Below are 21,192 nucleotides of genomic sequence, written 5' to 3'. Positions count from 1 at the left end.
ATTTCTTACTACAAGAACTGGTTGTCAATTTATCTACAATGCACAACCTGGCATCAGCCTCCATCTAAAGGGTCATCCTTAACAACTGACTTGGATTTGCAACTGCCTTTGAGTGGGATGAGCCCTCTGACTTGCCAAATAGTGTTTTCTTTTTTCTTCGTGATTTTCAGCTCCTTGCTATTGAAGCACATAGAGAAAAGAACACTGCTCAATGCCAATGCATTTTATAGAAAGAATTATGGTCCTTCTAAACAGATCAATATATGCCAATCTCCAGTTCCATATAAATATTTGCTTAGATAGTAAATTGATTTTGTCCTTGATTTGCCATAATTTAAGTCTATGAAACTATAATCAAGACTCCTTGATAATAAAAAGAACCCATCAGCAATTATACTCATTCACTTCCCCATATTCAAGGCTATTTTAGCATTTCACTGATAAACTTCTGTTTTCAATCAAATTTGCAACATAAAAATCAACACTGCACACCAGTTAATGATGTTGGAGTGCTTCGTGTGTGGCATTTTGAAGTTTTATCAGTGTGGAAATAGGAGTGATTTCCAAGGGACTTCTATCTGATGTGGAGAAAAGATTTTGCTAAAACTATGTCTAAAATCTTCTGTCAAAACTCAAACTGAATATCATTCTTGTGGATTTAGATGCACTTTTATATTTCTGAAAGTTCCCATTAGCCAAATTTCTTGGAAACAGGAGCATCTAGGGATGCTTCTGTCATATATTTCTTACACCATGACCACTTATGAAACTGTCTGGTAGTGTGAGTTAGTATGAGAGTTTTGCACTAAATACTAGACTACCTATCCCCAAATATTTTTTTCAATATAGAGGAAATTAATAGAAAAGTGTTTTTGTTAAGAAATATTATTCATATTTTGTAAGTGGGGAGTGTGGTCTGAGGAAGGTTTGTACTCTTACAGCGTAACAGAGGAAGCATTTTAAGAAAATAAATTGAAGCATCCCAGAGTTTGTTCTGGTCCACGTTGTAATAGTTTGGACTCCTTCCTTTCAGCAGATCTGTTGGTAAGGGCACTAGATGGCAAGTGTCATGAGTTATACTCACTGGAGGAAAGGGTTAAAATCCCTTCACTTTGTCAGTGACTGTGTGCCTGGCCACAAGACAAAGTTCTGTGTCCTTAAGATTTTTCAAGGTGGACATTACTGTTACTTTGAGCCATGGTATTTTCAAGGTTACCTATTATTGTGGTTTAGCCCTGGTAGGCAGCTAAACCTTGTTTAACTGCTGAGCCACTTCCCCACGTGGGATGGAAGAGAAAATTGAAAGAGTAAATCTGTAAAAGCTCATGAGTTCAGATAAAGACAATTTAACAGGCAAAGCAAAAGGAAATAAGAAATCCATGCACTTCTTCCATCAGATGTTTGGCCATCCCTGAGTGTTCCATCGCATGTAATGGTTTCTTGGGAAGACAAGCATAGCACCATACCATCTACCATGGAGAAATTTAACTCTATCAGCCAAAAATTTTATCCATATCCAAAACTCTCACCATCATCAAAACATTTCTGGACTAGACTTGGCTTCACCATGACATATCTTAGCATTGGAAACATCTATCCTCATCCATAACCATCAAACCAGCTGGAGAGTGCTATACAAATAAATGCATTCACTTATCTTCTGAGTTCCTCCTAATACCTTGTGTACACGTATGGTTGCACCAATTTTTAAAATGGACCTATGTTGGGAGTGCTGTACAACACATGCTGAAGAAAATCACTTTTAAGTGAAGAACTACGTGTGCAAATAGAAGTTATGAGTAGGTCAGAATATTACATAAATAATGAACAAATGTATAATTCAGTCAAGGGGTAACCTTCACACTTTCATTCCCTTAAAAGATTTCTGGGGATTTTTATAACCAAATAAATTCTGGTTTGATTCTTCATTTGAAATTTTTACAAACTCCACTAAACTCTTACAGTCTTTGCTAATTCAGAAAAATATCTGCTTAAGACTTCCTTTTGCTCTCAAAACTGGGATTAGCATCCTGTATGGATGAGATACATATTGTATAGTGCAGAGTGCACCTGTGCTCACCACACTTCTGCCACTGCTTGAGTAGCTCATATTTCCTAAGAAACCTGGAGCATCCAAAAACATTAACAATACAAAGGCATCATGTTCCCCTAGAGAAAGTCAAATAGAATTAGACCTATTTTATAGATCAGAAAACTGAGGTAATTTTCCAGCTGATGTCTGAAAGTAAGCGCCTAAGTCACTGCTTTCAGCTGCAAAATGATCTCAGCACTGACAGCTTATGGTACTGGCTCTTTACCTTTGCCTTTGGTACCCAGACATTCAGTTCCTACCATCCCTTCCTCTGTCGCCCATGCTGGCTGTCACAATATTTTAGATTTAATTGTCGGGAGAGCAGAGGCCCCTGGTAATCATAAAAACCTGGTGGATGTTCAGCACCTTCTGAGTCCATTTAATGCCTGGCTTTGCACATAAATTGAATGTGACTTTTCTCTGGTTGTCACCCAAATTATCTGCAGACAAATGAGTTCTGACCAAAAAATAAGGTCTGGAAGGACTCATCTGCTTGGTTTCCAAAAGACCTTGCAAAATATTTTGTTGATAAAGTGAACAAATTGCTATTTAGGGCCTGGACTCTAAATCAAAGAAAACACATGGGAAAGCACCTAACAAGCAGCACTCATTGTCAGTTCACCAATGGCTCCATATTCTCATATTCTGTTTCTTTTATCAGTCCCACCAATATCTGCAATCAACAATGATATGTGGAGTTGTCCTTTGGGATTAATTGCCACCTCCTTATGGCTGATCATTAAAAACTACAATAAAATCTCTGACTGTGTATTTCCATAGGAAAAGCAAGTGAAGTAATTTTGATGTTAGTTTCTATGCCAGCATGCTGAATGTAGCCCAGAGTTGCTGCCCATGGGGGAAATAACAAATTTTGCCCAGCAATTAACAACTGGAGGTATCTTTTCTGGGTGCTGCAGAGATGTGTATGTCACATCAGCCCAACCATCCTGCCCTGTGTGTGCCTGACCCTGCTTCCTCTCACTTGAGGGTTGTCTCCCAGCAGCCGTGCTGGCACCAGAGATTAAAAACTCAGCTGCACAATAGCAGGTGGAAGGCTTTATTTTCTACTGATGTTAAAAAAAATTATATATAATAAAGGCAGTTCCTTTCTGTTTTGCTCCCGCCATGGTCAGCAGTTGTCAGGGTGGAAAGGTGGGAGTGATGAAGGATTGTTATCCCTTGCATGAATGGTGGTGTCTTCTTTCTTAGAGCAGCTGCATAGCCCTTGGGAACTAAACAAGAGGAGAGAAATGTGTTCAGAAGTAGGGATGTGACACATAGAAGAGCAATGCAAGTGCAGTTCCTTCCAGCTAAACCACCCTGTTCACCCTGTTTATTTTTAATTTTTCTTCCTTTTTTTGTTTTTTTTTTTTTGTTTGTTTTTTGGGTTTTTTTGGGTTTTTTGTTTGTTTCTATAGAAATTTTATAACCATTTTTAATAGGATTTCACTAACCCCTCTCTGATTACAAGAAACAGTGGGTTTCCATTTTTCACAATACAGCAAAATAATGAGTACAGTAAATTCACGAATACAAACCGCACGCACTATAAACCGCATCTCTGGGTGTTGGCAAACGTTTTGTTTTTTGTCCATAAATAAGCCACACCTTAGTATAAGCCGCTCTGTCGTTCGCAGCGAGGACCCGCGTGCAACAAAGTTACCAATTAGTAACAGAACCACAACAGGGCGGGGTTTACTGACTCGGCTCGGGCTGTGCAGGCTCGGCCCACTCGGGGCTGCCAACGGGGCCAGGTGGCCCAGCCCGGTGCTGCCGCTTGGCGGGGCTGCTCAGGGCCAGCCACCGCCTCTGGGGTCACTCACCCTGGCCCGGCGCTGCCCCGTGGTGGCAGGCAGGGACGGAGCCCCCCTCACTCCCTCGGTGGTGGAGGCGGGAGGGGACGGAGCCCCCACCACCTCCCCGGGCCGTGGTGATGGCGGCATGGGGCCCCCCCATCTCTCCCCCGGGCTGCAGCAGAGGAGGGAAGGAGAGAGCTCTCCCTCCTCTCTCCCTGCCCCCCATGCTGCCTGCAGGGAGCCAGGGCAACACAGTAACACTGTAACAATCGCGGAATGCCGGCTTTTACTGGCAGGTGCTCGGCTCGGCACCCTGGCTGGCACTTCTGAGGTTGTAAATGTCAGAAAATTATTCACATATTAGCCACTCCTGAATATAAGCTGCATTTCTGGTGTGGAAGCAAAATTTTAGTCAAAATGGTGTGGCTTGTATCCATGAAATTACTGTATATGACTTACAGCCTGGGATCACCCTGTTTGTCCCCATTTCAGGCAGTACATCTCACCTAAAAACCCCTAAGTGTCTCTTTTAAATTTCATAAAGAAAAGGCACTTAAATGTCCAGTTCCTCTCATCTTCAGTGAACAAATAAAACAGGACAACTAAATTGAATACAAAACTGTAACTTTTTATTTTCTATACATTAGGGGAATCTAGAACAAGGTGCAGTTGTCTTGTGAGATTGATCCTATTTTCTACATCCCTTGGATATAGGTATAGTCACCTCCAGAGGAGATTCATAGATCTTCATGAGGAAACTACCCTCAGGAACTTCCGTTCTGTCTGTATGCATAACTGGAAAAAAAATCCATATCTTCATACCTAGACACATCAATTAGGTTGGGTGAGATGGAGCTTAACCTCATGTTGCCCAAAGGCAACGTAGGTGTGAACACTGCCTTGGTGTCTTCATGGGAAGCATTTATGTCAACAAAGACCCTTAAGATCATTGATTCCAACTATTCTTTGCTTCCCTGAAGACACAGTCAACCACCTTACCCTGTGCAGCTGCGCAGCCAAGGCTGCAGGAATGCTGTCTCTTAGTTACCATATGGAAAAATAATTTGAAATTAACCTTAAGGCTTCTCAATGAGTGTTGTATGCTGACTGATTGAAAAAAACTGGAAGAGATGGCTAATGTGTGTATTAATCAAAGCAGGACACACAATTCGAGAACATTAAGATGAAGGCCCTCTTTCAAATACAGAGAAGGTGAGGTCAAGGTTGACTTGTTGTTCTTCACACTCAATGACTTTTAGAGGTTGTCATTCAAAGGGTGGAGAATTGGTGCAACTCCGCATAGATTACCCTAAAAAGGAGACTACAATAAAATAAAAAGTACTAAAAATACCAGAATATAGTGATATGAAAACCTGTGCTTTTCAAAGTATGCTTTAAAAATGTAGAGGAATAAAACTTGGTTTTGAAGTAAAAAATATATTTCATATATTTGTGTACTCATTTCAGAGAAACACATTATCTGGAGATGTTAAATTGAACATGTTTTTTCAGTTTAATAATAATATACTGACATGTTGATCTTCTCAGATGTGGAATAAATCATGTGGGCTTGTTGAGTACTTAAAAGATCCATCAAAATTTTGGGACCCGAGAAATTAAGATTAAAAACAAAAAAAAAACCACTTGGCAATTCACAGAAGTTAAATTTGCCATACCTGTTTTTTTAGCACTTGACAGTGCAGACGTCCGTGTTTTGTCTAGTCACCCTGGACTTTATCTACTCTTAGTGAAGGGAGATAGCCTTCTGCAGAGCCCCTTAGCTTATTTATTTTATGTGTGTGCATTAGGATAAGATGAATTGCACCTGTAAATTCCATGAAGATAGTGGTACCACAGATATTTTAATGAGAGTGGAAAATCTGCCCCCTTTTCATCATTTGAACTGAGGTCTGATGTTACTATGTCACAGATTTGCAAACTCCATCATCTACCTTTGCCATGTTGATTATGCACCCAAATAAATACAAGTGTCCATTTTTGATGTCCAGTAACACTGAAGAGTAAAGCTTGTGCTTTTGTTCTTTATCTCAACATTGTTCTTTTTTCTCACAGGAGGTTCAATACTGAAAATCAGCCCCATTCCCCATAAATTTAAGCCACCATAACCCCTGCCTAAGTGTGTGGGAGTTCAGGTCATTCTTTGCTTCCCATGAATGGGCTGTGGGGAAGGGGAGATCTCAGGGAGTTGGAGAGTTTGAGGTACTCATTTTGATGGTCTGAATAAGAATTACTGAGACTATTACAGTAAACAACCTATTTCCTGAGGAGGTGGGAGAAAATTTCCCTGAATAGTTGCCACTTACAAACTATTTTCCTCTCCACAAGATTTAAAAAGAGGCATTTTTTAATAACATAGCGCACCTCCTCTTCAGTTGGGAAGCTGAGACACAGTGTGAGTAAGTGGTTTTGCGAAAGCATTTTCCTGAATAGCTGGTGAAGCTGCAGATAGTACTGAAAAAGAATCTACCTCCCAGTAACAAAATTGCTCTTTCTCTGGTGACTTTTGTGACCAGTCACAAAACCAACACACATTAAGATTTCAAAAAGCTGTGTGTTAAAAAAAAATCAACTAACTAAGCTTCTGTAATCCCTTGTAAGTAGTGAAGACCGGATGTGAATTTAAATATGTAGTCTGGGGTGTTAGACAGAAAGATGGATGTCAGAGTGGTTGTGATGATCTGAACTGTGTAGTGTTACAGGTTCATGTTTAAAGATTGGGCTGAATGTTGCATGCTGGGGACTGAATTCCAGCTTAAGGATCTCTCTCTCCCACAAGTTCAGTGTAGATATGGCGACTGGTCTATCATACCTTGCTAAGAAGAGATTTAAGAAGAAAATTCCTACATGTGTTTTACTACAGGACACCATACATCTCCTTGTGGCATCAGAGAAGAGAATTTGTGGGTGTCCTATCCCTGGAAGTGTTCAAGGCCAGGTTGGATGTGCTTGAAGCAAGCTGGTCTAGCAGAAAGCATCCCTGCTCACGGCAGCAGGATTGGAACTGAATGGTCTTCATGGTCCCCTCCAACCCAAACCATCCTGTAGTTCTGTGGCAGCAGAAAACATGGCAGGCAAGACAGGATCCCAAGGGTCACATCCAAACCCTAGACTGTCTTGGTAATAGGCTATCTCAATGTCCAGTCATGTTGTTTAACATTTACATATACATATAAGGAGTAAAGTCTTAAAAATAGACACACACACCAAAAAACACAAACCTTTTTGGCATTTATACAGATAAGGCCAATTTTATTGGCAAATATTTTGCTTGGCACAGATTCAGCGTGTACTAATAGCTTAATAATTTTGGCAGACACACCAATGAAAAATGTTACTGAACCAGACCCAATTATGTGTGTAAAATGTAAACAGTTGTGTCTGCTGGGGATAACTGCAGTATGTTGTCAAGACATGACTGTGAATTACATATGGTAGATTGGTCTATATTTGTTTTTGACAAACGACCATCTGATGACATTATTTTGAGGCCACACTACAGATGGAAGGGCATTATCAGCAGAGTGCAATACCAACATGGCTTTTGTTCCACCTCTCAGACCAGCTTTCCAAAGTTTGGCAGCTCTGGTAGAAGTTTCAGGCTGGTTTTCTGCTGTTCTCTTTCAGTAGACCCTCCACGGTGTCCTCACACTGAAGTTATAATGAGTTAATTCTCAATAATTATTTGTGATTCTCCATATTAGACATCAGTGGAATAGCTATTTAGGTTATTTCTTGCTCTGTAAAAATTCCCGGGGCACTGCAGAAGCTGAAGTTTTACATTGGAGCTTTGCAAGCACAACAAAGCCCTTTCTTACCTCTTTTATATATCCTTTTTGCTAAACTGGGTATACATATGCCGTCAAAGTGCCATTCAGCCCTCGTAAATGAAAAGCAACTCTGGAACTGCCTGAAAATGCTTTTGGGAAGAATTTACTTTAATCTTGGGCTGCAATTAAAGAATGGGCATGCCGAAGGCAGAGTGGGTGGGCATTGGGAAAAGAGGGCTAAATAGCAAAGCTTTTCAGGACATGGCTGTGAGGAGCCCCCTCCAGCCCAGCACCTGGTGAAGCCATCGAGCAGGCCCTCCCACCATCTTAGATTAGACTAACAGTGCTACACAGCAGGCTTCTGCTAAAAGCAGGCAGAGAGGGAGAAGTCTTGAAAAGAGCCCTTTCTGATGCATTCAGGTAGAAGAGTGTAAAGTAAATAATGAAGCTGAAGGGCAGCACACAAGAGCGTGACTTTGCATTCCTTTCGTGCCCGCTGCCACAAAGCTCAAGGAGAGCACACAAAATGAACTGCTGAAGGATGCCGAGTGCTCTGGTCCAGTTTTGCTGAAAGCCAGCAGCAGTGGGGAAAGGAAGTTTGAGTCATTTGGAGCATAGCCTGCCACCAATCTCTGCCCTTATCAGACTCTTCCAGAGAGCGTATAAACATGCACACTTCAGTAAATGGCATGTTATAAATATGGGTGAGTAACAGCGCTGCAGTGGAAGAGCAAACAGGATGTTATTTATCACCACCTTTCTATGATCAGCATATTCTTGTAGAAGAAGGTAGTTATTAGGAGAGGTTATTGACAGCGCTTTGTCAGGCTCCATATGAGCAAGCTTAATTTTTAAATAACAATGGCTTGTTTATTCAGTCATTCTGAAAATTTAATTTTCACCAAAAAATTCCCCAGCTTTGGAAGTCAATTTACTTCCTTGGCTCTGCAGCAACATTTCATTAATTGTTTTTTCAGGTATCCACTGACATAAATAGAGAAAGCAAAGGAGAATTATTGGTATGATTAACTGGAAAATGTGAGTTTGGTATTGATTCAATTAGATTTTTATTCACGTATAGTTATATACATTATGAAATACTTCCATAATAAGCAATGGAAATTGAATGTGTAATAATAATTATATGGCACAGAAAGTAAGGAAATAGCTCATTTTCTGTTGTGTTCAATGACTTTAAGCCAGATGATATAAGAAAAAATAAAGGATTTGAATAAGCATGGCTTAATTTTTTGAGTGTTACTGATACAGAATGAGTAATTTTGATAGAACATGATTAAATTTCAGGAAGAGATTCATTAGGGAAGATAGGACAAAGACCAAAATTCTTTAAACATAGGATTTTGTTTGTTTATTAAGGTCTTAGGTGCAATCTCTCTCCTCCTTCATGAACTGATGTACAATAATTTCCATGAACTGTTATATAATAATTTCCACTATGTTTTAAATAAACATCTTCATTGCCTTGATGCACTTTTCCTTCTGAACAATGTCAATGGAAAGTGAAAAGTAATCCTACTATGGGACTTTCCTGAGGTCACACTCTCTGTTTTGCTCTTGTGTCCTGAATCTTTACAACACTAGGAAAAAAGTCAAGCCCAAATGATAAGTGCATTGGCCAGAAAATTTGTTTTCTTGCTTGGGAACCAATGGGAACTTGCTCGTCATCCTCAGTGTGTGGAGCAAGAAACTAGGTAGCATTGTACATTTGAAAAATAGGTTTCATAGGAAGTCTTCCAAAGAATGATGGAGAACTGCCTTGAATATTTCATAGTCCATATGCAGAGTTAGGACCCAAAGCAGGAATCTTGGAGAAACATTCTCATTGGGATTTCAATGAGAAAGAAACACCAAGTCCATTTGCAATCACCATCCTGTCATTTAGAGTTTTGCATGATTTTGCATCTTCCTTGTCTTTCAATATTTATTACTTTATTTTCTCTTTCCCCAAAAGACAATTCCTGTCTATTTCCATTTGCCCAAACATCATTTTCAGTACCAACTTACTCCAAATTTAGATCTCCATTTCCACTGGGCAGACACTTTTCTTCCCTGGTTTATATGGAGCAATAGGTTCGTGAGGGGACATGAATAATAGATTTCTAAAGGACAAGAAAATACTCAAAATGGAGATTAGAAACCTTGAGAGAGCTGTTTTAACACCAGAATATAAATCAGTTGTATTTCAATTTAACACATGTAAGGAATTCATACTCTGTTTTTATTCTAAATTGTTGTGTAGACTAGCTGGCTAGTTGCCCTTAGTCTAAAAAATAATGTTTATCTATGTAGTGGGAGGTATCAATTATTCAGATTTACAGGGGGGAAATCCATGAAGAAAGGTTTCAGAAGTAATATGCACTACTCCTTCCTTGACAGACAACTTAATTCATTTCTCTGGGCTGCATACATGATGCAGAGATCATTACTGTGCTTGTTATTTTCTGGCCTATGGTGGGAGAAAACTGAAATTGTACAAAAGTATAAATTGCATTGCTTTCTCCCTCTACCATCGCAGCAAATTTTGGTGGTTATAACCCTCTCACCTGAGCCATTTAAATGGGGAAGAGTAGCAAAGTCCATCAGAGATGTGCAAATATGCAAGGAGTGTCTGATTGCACTGTGACCTGATAGCACAGTGCAGACTTCAACAGACTGATCATCAGAAGGAATGATTTACAATAAGGCTGAATCCTGACCCTTTGAAGAAGCTGATATGCTTGGCTAGCCTACAGCCACACTGTTACCCTATACTTATTATACTGCTTTCTATTCCAAAAGATCTGTAAAAAATTTTCATGAGTTGCTCACATGTTGTTAACTGGCCATCCTTTGGGGTTGAGCACGTTTACAAATAAAAAATAAATAATCAGAGAAAGAAATCTTTAGGTTTTAGGAAGAAACATAGTAAAACATATTTTTAACAAAAGAATGCTGATGGCTCTTTAAGGTTCACAAAAAAACCCCAAAACCAGACAAATGTAGTGAGACTTTAATCCTCACCTGAGAAAGAAAAAGCTCACGTATCCAGGAAGCTGCATGCAACCAGGTTTTTATCAGAAAGACAGAAGGCTGACTCAGGAAACAGAGAACCATCAATACCTTTACCCATCATACACAAATTTCAGCTCCGTAGATTATTAATTTTTTAAAACCTAAGTCTGATTTTAGATGCCTATTTCATGACTAAATTATTCATCTGCTTGTTTCACTCTAAACAGAATCTGGAGTCTGAACATACCTCAAATATAAACACACAACTTCCTGATGTGTAAATTAGGGGATCTGAATCCCATCCATTACCTGAAGATGAGGTACACTTAGAAATTTTAGGTAATTTTCTGACTTACGTATGTTTAGAATTACTTTTCAGAAATATTCTTACATCAGTATTTGGTGACTTGCTGTAGGATCAGAGTTATTCCCTAACATCCTTTCTGTTTCCGTCAGATTTTACTAGGAACTATGAGGTCTTTACGAGCAATTTTGCAGCATGGTTCCCTGCTGAAGTCACCGGGAATATTTACTGAAAAACCTGGCAAATATGTTGCAGTGGCACCAAAACGTGATTGTGCTCAGCACTGTGCAAATTTATAGTAAGACGTGGTCTTGAATAATATGTTAAAATAAAGGGGAAAAGATTTGGCTTTCCATGAAGGCTGTAGACAGTTGCACCCTGGGAAGAAAAGCTCTGAGCTCCCTGGTAACATTTTATCCCTAAGTTTGTGGTCATCAACTCAATTATTATTGCTCATTAACTGGATTAACTGATTGACAGGAGAGTGTGTCTTTGATAGAGCAAGTTGATGTTCGAGGAACACCAAAAGTCTCCCAGGTTCAGGAAAGAATTTTCCCTGGGTGATATTAGCAGGAATGACAAAGCTTTTCTGGAAAAAAATGATGGGAGGTCTATTGAGGAATTTTCCTAAGATAGTTACCACCCTTACAGGGGATTTACAGCACTGGCCATGCCCTTAGTTTGCCCTGGTTTTTATTGGTGGCCCAGTGTAGATTTTACCTCTTGTGGTTATAGGTGCTGAAGGTCTTTCCATTGTTGCGCTGTCTACAGAAGTGATTTACAGCTTGTGCTCAGGGTGTGTGAGTGGATGTTGTGTGGGCAAGGGCTTGGCTTTGTTGCTGAATAACTCAGTGTTTGCATTAGGAGCCTTCCTGACAAATCAGGCATCTTCAGGGTAGGTTTGCTGTGTCTGATGCAGGCTACACCAATCCTTGGGGGAAAAACAGATCCATCAGAGTGTCTTAATTCGGGCAGCTCTTAGAATTTTATATACAGTAATTTCATGACCATAAGGCGCACCGGACTATAAGGCGCACCCGCCGGGAGTTGGCAAAATTCGCAACTTTGTAGATCAGATAAGGCGCACCGGACTATAGGGCGCACTTTTTTTTGCAGCGAGGCTCCGCCCCCAGCTCCCTCCGCGCAGTTGCTGGCCGAGGCCCCGCCTCAACCCGGCAGTCATTGGCCCCCAGGCCCGCCTGTACCTGGCAGGGGCGGTGCCACGGGGCCCCAGGCCCGCCTGCATCCGGCGGGGCCGGGGCATGGCCGCCACCCCTCCGTGCTGCCTCTCCAGGGCCGGGCTATGGCCGCCACCCCTCCGTGCTGCCTCTCCAGGGCCGGGCTATGGCCGCCGCCCCTCCGTGCTGCCTGCACGGGGCCGGTGGGTGCCTGTGGAGGGGTGGCTCCGCCTCCACGGGGCTGGAGGGTGCCTGTGGAGGGGCGGCTCCGCCTCCACGGGGCCGGTGGGTGCCCGTGGAGGGGCGGCTCCGCCTCCACGGGGCTGGAGGGTGCCTGTGGAGGGGCGGCTCCGCCTCCACGGGGCCGGTGGGTGCCTGTGGAGGGGCGGCTCTGCCTCCACGGGGCTGGAGGGTGCCTGTGGAGGGGCGGCTCTGCCTCCACAAGGCCCGGGCGTGCCTCTGTAGGGGCCGTGCCGCCTGCACGGGGCCGGTGGGTGCCTCTGGACGGGCAGCTTCGCCTGCACGGGGCCCGGGCGTGCCTCTGGACGGGCCGTCCCGCTTGCACGGGGCCGGGGGGTGCCTCTAGAGGGACCGTCCCGCTTGCACGGGGCTGGGGGGTGCCTCTGGAGGGACGGCTCCGCCTGCACGGGGCCGGGGCGTGCCTCTGGAGGGGCGGCTCCGCCTGCACAGGGCCCGGGCGTGCCTCTGGAGGGACGGCTCCGCCTCCACGGGGCCGGGGGGTGCCTGTGGAGGGGCGGCTCCGCCTCCACGGGGCTGGAGGGTGCCTGTGGAGGGGCAGCTCCACCTGCACAGGGCCGGGGTGTGCCTCTGGAGGGACGGCTCCGCCTGCACGGGGCTGGGGCGTGTCTGTGTAGGGGCGGCTCCGCCTGCACGGGGCCCGGGCGTGCCTCTGGAGGGGCGGCTCCGCCTGCACAGGGCTGGGGCATGCCCGCCCCTGCTCCGCCCCACCTCCACCTGGCAGCCATGGCCCTGCCAGCTCCCCCCGTGGCTCGCAGCTCGCACTTCCGGGTAGGCAATTTTTTTGAACTTTGTCCATCAGATAAGGCGCACTTCCAGGTTCCAGGGAAAATTTTAGTCAAAAGGATGCGCCTTATAGTCGTGAAATTACTGTAATTGCCAATGACTGTAGGGGCCTGAACATAAAGGCATTCCCTTCTGGTACTCAGGGAGATAATGATGACCTATGAATGGTGCTGTAGCTCTTTTTTACCCATTTCTTTTTCTGTTTGCTAAAGATTAAAACAAAAGAGTGTGAAGTTTCAGCTGTCTCGTGAGCTTAACCAATTACTGTTTTCCTTCAAGCTGTATAAATTGTGTGCATTTAATATTTAGTTATCTCCAGACTGTTTACACTAATTTTCATTTATACAATGCATCAAGCAACAGAGGTAGAGTGCAATTCTTTCTCTATTTCTCTTTTGAATGAAAGCCTTGAGGGAAGCCTGCAGTTTTTGATCATGCTCCACTTTGATGTAAGCAAATGTTTAAGTTATGCTCTGGCAGAATGTCTGAGATTCATGTTCATGAATGATGCAGGATTTGTCCTCTTTCTTTAGTGGCTCTATTTATAGGCACAACTGTTTTTATTTTCCATGCAGTCATGAGAGAGAAGGTGAGAAGGAAGCAACTTCAGTTGTCCTTTGTCTAAGTACAGCTAAGTTTGTTGTTATGCTTTGGTGTGTTTTATATTTCTCCATGCTGCATTTCATGCCTTTGTCTATAGAATAAATAAAGTCTTTTTCCCAGCCCTGGGCTCCAGGGACCAAAATCTCTACTGCTCTGTGCTCCACAGGACCATGTAGTCTGCGGTGATGTAGCTGCAAAGAGCCACCAGGGGAAAACAATTTACCTATTTCTATGTTCAGAGAATCACAGAATGGGTCAGGTTGGAAGGGACCACAGTGGACCATCTAGTCCGAAAACTGCTCAAACAGGGCCATCCCAGAGCACCTTGCACAGGATTGTGTCCAGACGGTTCTTGAATATCTCCAGTGAGAGAGATTCCACAACCTCTCTGGGCAGCCTGTTCTAGTGCGTGGTCATCCATTCAGTAAAGAAGTTCTTTCTCATAATCAGGTGCAATTTCCTGTACATCCATTTCTGCCCATTGCCTTGTGTCCTAGTGCTTGGCACCACTGAGGGGAACCTGGCTCCGTCCTCCTGACACCCTTGTTCAGATAGTGCATTAGTCAGGTCCCCTACAAGTTATCTGGAGGCTGAACAGGCCAAATTTCCTCAGCCTTTCCCCCTAAGTGAGATGCTCCAGTCCCTAAATCATTTTCATAACCCTCCACTTGACCTGCTCCAGGAGCTCCATGTCCCTCTTGTACTGAGGAGCCCAGAGCTGAACACAGAACTCCAGATGTGGCCTTACTGGGGCTGAGTGGAGGGGCAGGATCACCTCCCTCACCCTGCTTTCCCTAAGGTATCCCAGGATACCATTGACCTTTTTAGCAACAGGAGCACTGCTGGCTCATGCACAACTTGTCCACCAGGACCCCTGAGTTCTTGTCTGGAATGAGCAGAGCTGCTTTCCAGCAGGTCAGCCCCCAACCTGTGCTGCTCTGTGAGTTTATTCTTTCCCAGGTGCAGCACCCTGCATTTGCCCTCATTGAATTTCAGAAGTTCCTCTCTGCCCATCTCTCCAATGTGTCAAGGCCCTTCTGAAGGGCTGCACAGCCCTCTGGGGTGTTGACCACTCCTCCCAGCTTTGTGTCCCCAGTGACCTTGCTGCAGAGGCATCTGCCCCTTCATCCCAGTCATTGATGGTTAGTCAATACTGGGACCAGCATTGAACCTTGAGTTCCCTTAGAGTGCTTTCCTCTAAGCACTGCTTCTAGTTCTGCAAGGGTGTAAATTCAAAGCAACCTCTATTTATACAACTCACAAGTTATGATTGTTTGGGTTTTTTCATTTACCAGCATGTGGGGGGGTTTTGTTTGCTTTTTTTGCTTTCAGAGCTACTCTTTTTCCCCTTGAGACAGCAAACCAAGGCTGTGTTTGGATCAGAATGGCTGGCTGTGTTAAGGGCTGAGATGTTCTGATAAGGTTGTGCAGGGTGCTAGGAATGGACAGTCATTTTACAAGGGATGATGTGCATCTCTGGGTGCTGTAGGCTAGAAGAAAAGGAAGCAGGATTTCTTCCAAAGGGCATGTCTTCAGTGCATTGTTATTCCAGCATTTCATGGAAATGGTTGGGTTAGAATGGACCTTAATCACCCAGTTCCAGCCTCCATTTAATAGTAAAGCTTCCATTTACTTCACAGTAGGAATTGGTGCCTTGAGAGGTTACCTAGAACAGGGCCTAGACAGTGTTAAAGGAATAAAGTAGGTATTTATTAAAAGACCTTCAAAGGACACATCTTGGGCAGTACAAGAGCCCAGTCATGGCTCCACCCAAGATGCATGCCTGAGTTATGAGTTTTCACACTTCTATAAGTTTTGGTCCATTTACACATTGGGGTTAATTGTCCAATTACAGCTTCAGGTTATGAAGTCCCTTCCTCCCAGATTTCTTTCCTCAATTCACTGATGTTTATATTTTTTGAGCCTGAAGCTGCAACAGTGTCCTTGGTTCTTGGGCTGGAAAAGGATTGTTTTGTCTAACTAAAGTGAGAAGAGAACTTACTGACACTTTATATGAAGTTAGAGTTACATATAATGCAGTACAGAATCTGGAAAATATGAAAGCTGAAATTTAAGGCATCAGAATGAAAATTATCTATGTCTGGCAGAAACCATAAAATGGTAGGATAATTACATAAAATGGAATTGGATACATCCACAACATGACTTTTTCTTTGGGATGAGAACAGAAAAAAGTGAACTCAGAACATAGATGGTGCTTTTAGGGACACAGCAGTAAGATCCAAGAAAATGTGATGATCAGAGGCTTAATTAAAAACAAATGACTCAGAAATGCAAGTTAGAGAAGAACCCAACAATTAATTTCTTTGTAAAAGAACAAAAACTTAGCAAATGTTATAGAGTTTGCTTTGATTGGATTTTAGAATCACAAAATTCTAGCATGATTTGGAAGGGACTGCAAAGACTATCTAGTCTCAACTTTACTTCAAAGGGCAAAGACATCTTCCACTAGACCAGGTTGCCCAAAGCCCCATCCAGCCTGGCCTTGAACACTGCCAGGATGCTGTCCTTTTCTCCTGCTTGATTCTGTGAGGGATCAGATCTATGCTTGGAATTTGTAAGTGGGTTTGTTTGCCAACTGCTTTCTATTCCACCATTTTCCCTGCTGTTTGCTTTGGGAATCTGAGTTTCACTAAGGCCAGTGCTCAGATCAGACTGTGTGTGCAAGGAAACAGTATCTCAGATGGATGGAGAGACCCTCAGTGTCTCGCAAAGCTTGATGTTTCATGGCCAGTTCTAGAGAACCCTCAGGGGAGATCCAGCTGCTAAAAACATATTTTCCAGTCTCCCATTTTGGAAGTCTGCTCCACTAAGAAGGACACATTTCCAGAGCAGACTGCATTCTAACTCTACCCTGTGTTGGCTGTGTTTTAGTACTCTGCATGGTTGTTTGACATTTGAAGTCTCACAGTTATGATATTTCTAAGTAGAAACTTACAGTCTAATTTATTAGAAATTTGCTACATTTTTAGAAGTCTCCCTTCGCCAGGTTTGGTGGAAGTGTCAATTTCCTGGAGGGCAGGAAGTCTCTGCAGAGGGATTGAAGAGGCTGGACTGATAGGCCGAGACCAGTGATGTGAGATTTAAAAAGACCAAATTCCAGGTCCTGCACTTGGATCATAGCAACCCCTAGGTAACTCCACAGGCTTGGGGTGGACTGGTTGGAAATGGCTCAGAGGAAAAGAACCTGGGGGTGTTGGTTAACAATGTCATGTGCCCAGGTGGCCAAGAAGGCCAATGGCATCCTGACCTGTATCAAGAATAGTGTGTCTAGCAGGGAAGAGATTGTGACACTGTACTCAGCACTGATGAGGTCATACCTGGAATGCTGTGTCCAGTTCTGGGCCCCTCAGTTCAGCAAGGACATTGAGGTGCTGAAGCATGTCCAGAGAACAGCAACAGAGCTGGGGAAGGGTCTGGAGCACAAGTCCTATGAGAAGAGGATGAGCGACTTGGGGTTGTTTAGCCTGGAGAAAAGGAGGCTCAGGGGTGGCCTCATTGCTCTCTAAAATGACCTGAAAGGAAGTTGCAGCCATGTGGGGGTCAGTCTCTTCTCCCAGGCAACTATGGATGGGACAAGAGGACTCAGCTGTGCCAGGGGAGGTTTAGGTTGGACATCAGAAGGAATTTCAGAAAGGGTGATTAGATATTGGAATAGGTTGCTGAGGGAGTTGGTGGAGTCACCATCCCTGAAGATGTTTCAGAAAAGACTGGATGTGGTAGTTAGGGTAGTTATGCCATGGTCTAATTGATATGGTGGTGTCCAGTCGTAGGGACTCACTGATCTCAGAGGTCTTTTCCAACCTAATTGAATCTGTGATCCATCAAAATGGAACCCCTGTTACAACTTTTTGAGACTAATTGTTGGCTCTGATCTTTCTGGATTGTTTCCCTGCTTTTAATTTTTTTTTTTTTTTTTTAATATTTTTACCTATCTTTTTATACTATTCTTCAAACTTGGAAAAGTTCTCGTCCACTTCATTATTGTTAGTTGGATGCACTATTCCTCTGCCAGTAAGAAGAAGTTATAATGTCATTTATATAACATGCAATATTAAATATTGACAAATACCGCTTTTAAGTGTTACCCGTTTGCTGTTGACTTGCCCAAGGTCAAACACCAGGGCAGTGGCAGAGTGCAATAGGTTACTTACCTGGGTGTCCCTCTCTCTGAAACCCTTTCCAAAAGCTCTGGCTGGAGAAGCTAAGTCAGATAGCAAAAGAATATATAAAAGCACACAGTGAGTGTAGGATCAGGGAAAGGATTTTAAAAGGGCCTTTTTAAGGAAGAACTGATGACAGACAAATACTGTAACGAAAGAATTGAGGTAGGGTTTAAGAAGGACACAGAAGCGGATCTTAGGTTTTGAAAAGGAGTTGTTACTTCACAAAAGAATGGTGTTGATTATAGTGAATTGCTTCTTTACTTAGAGAAATACCCTAAGAAGTTAGGGGACTTGCTATTTAAGATGTTATACAGTGAGAAAGCCCAATGGACAGCACAAAGATCAGACCCCTGTTTCCCATTCCTTATTCTTTTCTCTTCCCAAAGGCAGTACAGATGAATGCTGATCAGGAAATAATAGAGAGCAGAAGCCAAAAGGCACAGGCTTCCCAGCAAGCCTGTGAGTCTTGACCACCTCTGAGATATGTATTGCCACGTTGCATATCTATGAGAGTTAACAGCTGTGTTTTCACTTCTCTTGCCCTTGTAAAAAAACATAAAATACAATAAGAAAAATGAGCAAAGGGAAGAAACCATGTGGAGAGAGAAAAGGAGAACATTACATGGGCACTAGAGACATCAAGGCTGTGTACATCTGTGAAACACAGTTCTCTAAGCCTCGTGATTGTAGCTGCAGCATCATGAGTGTACTCAACAGGGTTCTACTTGAGTTTCAGTTAATATAATTTTAGAAGCACTTTAAAGTGCTGAAACCCATTGGAAATAATTCTGAAGTAACCCAGTGGACTGATTTTTCTTCCACCAGCTTCCACTTAAAAAATAATATACACAAACATCCTATAATAGGAGGTTAGGTACTGTTTCCATTTACATGTGTGGAATGAATGCCACATGATTCCATCACTAAATAGCATTAAAATATTCAAGATTGCCACTCAAACAGCTAAATAGAAAAATAAGTTTATTGTTTTTATTTTTTCTCATACATATTTGGATTTTTTCACTTAATGTTTCATTGCAGTAAAATGTAATGATGAAAGCAACATGAATATCAGATGAAATTATTTATTCACAACCTTCCCAAAGAAGCCAAATTTAGCTGCATAAACACAGGTCAAATCCAAGGGGGAATGAGGGTTCTCAGTGTACTTTGTTTTCCAAATAGACTCCTAAGAAATTGTGTCTTGGCAATAATACCTGATTGTAATACAATATAGAAGTGTGATGGTACTTTGTTAATGTTTTGAAGAAGGCACAGGGAGTTAGAGTTTATTATTGTATCAAATTTTGCAAGACCCATGTAAAGCGCTTATCTTTCATTTAGATCACATTAACAGGATAAATTGCCACTCTCTACAGTTTAATCAACTGCTAAGGATCACACCATCAAGTTAGAAATAAATGAAAGTGGATTAATGAAATAGTCAAGGAATATGTCCAAACACTCAGCTGGTGATTTCTTTTTTTACTGTTTTTCTTTCTATATTGTCGAAAGAATAGTGTTGTACTATTGGACTTCCACTGTAAAATATTATCAAATTTTTTTGCCACTTTATCTCTCCTGTGTTTATTTATTTCTGTAAAATTAAATAAAAATCTATCAAATGGGAATCGTGGGCAATGGCTTTCCATTTTCATTTGCTGTCACCAGCTACATGGCTTTGTAGCCATGTACCCATTTTCCTATCCCTGCCCTTCCTGTCCAGGATAGTTCCCTCCCAGCTCTTTCCAATGACCAGAGACATCTCAAATACACAATGAAACTAGTTTGATCACCAAATTGACCTGTTAATGACGTCTTTTTTATCACTTTAAAGGGGAAACTCTTTTACATTCTTCAAATGCTCTCCAGTGGCATGCTAGCAAGTTTGTCAGGGGTGTCTTATTGTTCCCACAAACCAGCTCATGTGAGATTTCCATGCCACATCTCAATTTGTATACACAGCATGCTTTCCATATGCAGACTCCATCTATAGCATAATTTCTTCACTGAAAGGGTTGTGAATCTGCTAACTTATGTGCATCTGAGGAATTGTTTTCTGTTCATCTGATGCTGAACTGGGCTTGTCTGTGACTGTCTCCAGTCTGTCATGACATCTTTCATGCCATTGCAGAACCACTTCGAATATCGGATTCTGCATCCTTCTCCAGGAGACACAATATGTAATAATGATAACTTTAAATAATATCTTATTATACAGCAAATCATTACCAGATATGAGCAATTAATTGCATCCGATTCTGGTAGAGCACATGTACCAAAAGCACAAAACAGAATATGAGGGTCTGATTTTCAATATCATGTCCGTTTCACTCACACCTTCAGTGATGGTTAGCACAGATGTAGTACAGAGATGCCTAGAGACAAAACACTTCAAAAGATGGATGATAAACCAGATAAATTTTCCCCTTTTTTGATAAATATTTCAGCAGATTACATCTTGTGCTTATCTAGATAACTTAGAATCACAGAATTATCAGAGTTGGAACAGACAATAAAGATCATAGAGTTCCAACTCTCCTGCCATGGACAGAGACCCTTCCACTAGACCAGGTTGCTCAAAGCCCCATCCCACCTTGGACATTTCCAGGGATGGGGCAGCCACAGCTTCTCTGGGCAGCCTGTGCCAGTGCCTTGCCTCCCTCTTGGAAAGGAATTTCTTCCTAATAGCTAATCTAAACTTACCATCTTTCCATCTGAAGTAATTTCCCCTTGTCCTGTCACTCTATGCCCTTGTGAAATTACCCTCTCCAGCTCCCTTGTAGCCCCTTTAGGTACTGGAAGGGGCTCTAAGGTCTCCCTGAAGTCTCCTTTTCTTCAGGCTTCATGACCCTTACTCACTGAGCCTGTCGTTACGAGAGATGTGCTCCAGCCCTGTGATCATCTTTGTGGCCCCAAGTTGTATCAGACCTGGCTTTATTTTGAAGAAAGCACTTGCAGCTGTTCACCACTGAAATCTCCATGAAGATGGAGTCCACAGACTATCAGCTGAAGAATAAAACTACCTTAATTTTCCTGACTGAAGATTGGAAAAAAATAAATAAAATTTCCAACCAAGAGCAAATATCTTCTCTTGCTAGGCTGGGAACAGCGTTACAACACATTTACACTCCCATAAATGAGATCAAATTTGGCCCCTCTTAATTAATCCTGGGTCATAGTGGCAC

The 21,192-nt window shown here is 42.5% G+C and overlaps 1 protein-coding gene across 12 annotated transcripts in view; it reads left to right on the top strand.

Moving 5' to 3' along the window:
- TENM4 (teneurin transmembrane protein 4) overlaps positions 1-21,192 on the top strand; it is a 634,039-nt gene that overhangs the window by 225,540 nt on the left and 387,307 nt on the right. The window contains exon 1 of one of the 12 annotated variants that reach the window (XM_042779060.1): positions 8,691-8,714. The exons of the other annotated variants lie outside the window; for them this stretch is intronic. The gene's annotated coding sequence lies outside the window, so the exon portion shown is untranslated. Of the gene's footprint in view, positions 1-8,690; positions 8,715-21,192 lie in introns of those variants that run through there. 12 annotated transcript variants of the gene reach the window in all.

The sequence above is a fragment of the Catharus ustulatus genome, chromosome 2 (assembly GCF_009819885.2).
Source record: "Catharus ustulatus isolate bCatUst1 chromosome 2, bCatUst1.pri.v2, whole genome shotgun sequence".
NCBI lineage: Eukaryota > Metazoa > Chordata > Aves > Passeriformes > Turdidae > Catharus > Catharus ustulatus.
The sequence above is the reverse complement of the archived record's forward strand: the minus strand, read 5'-3'. Positions and strand labels throughout refer to the sequence as shown.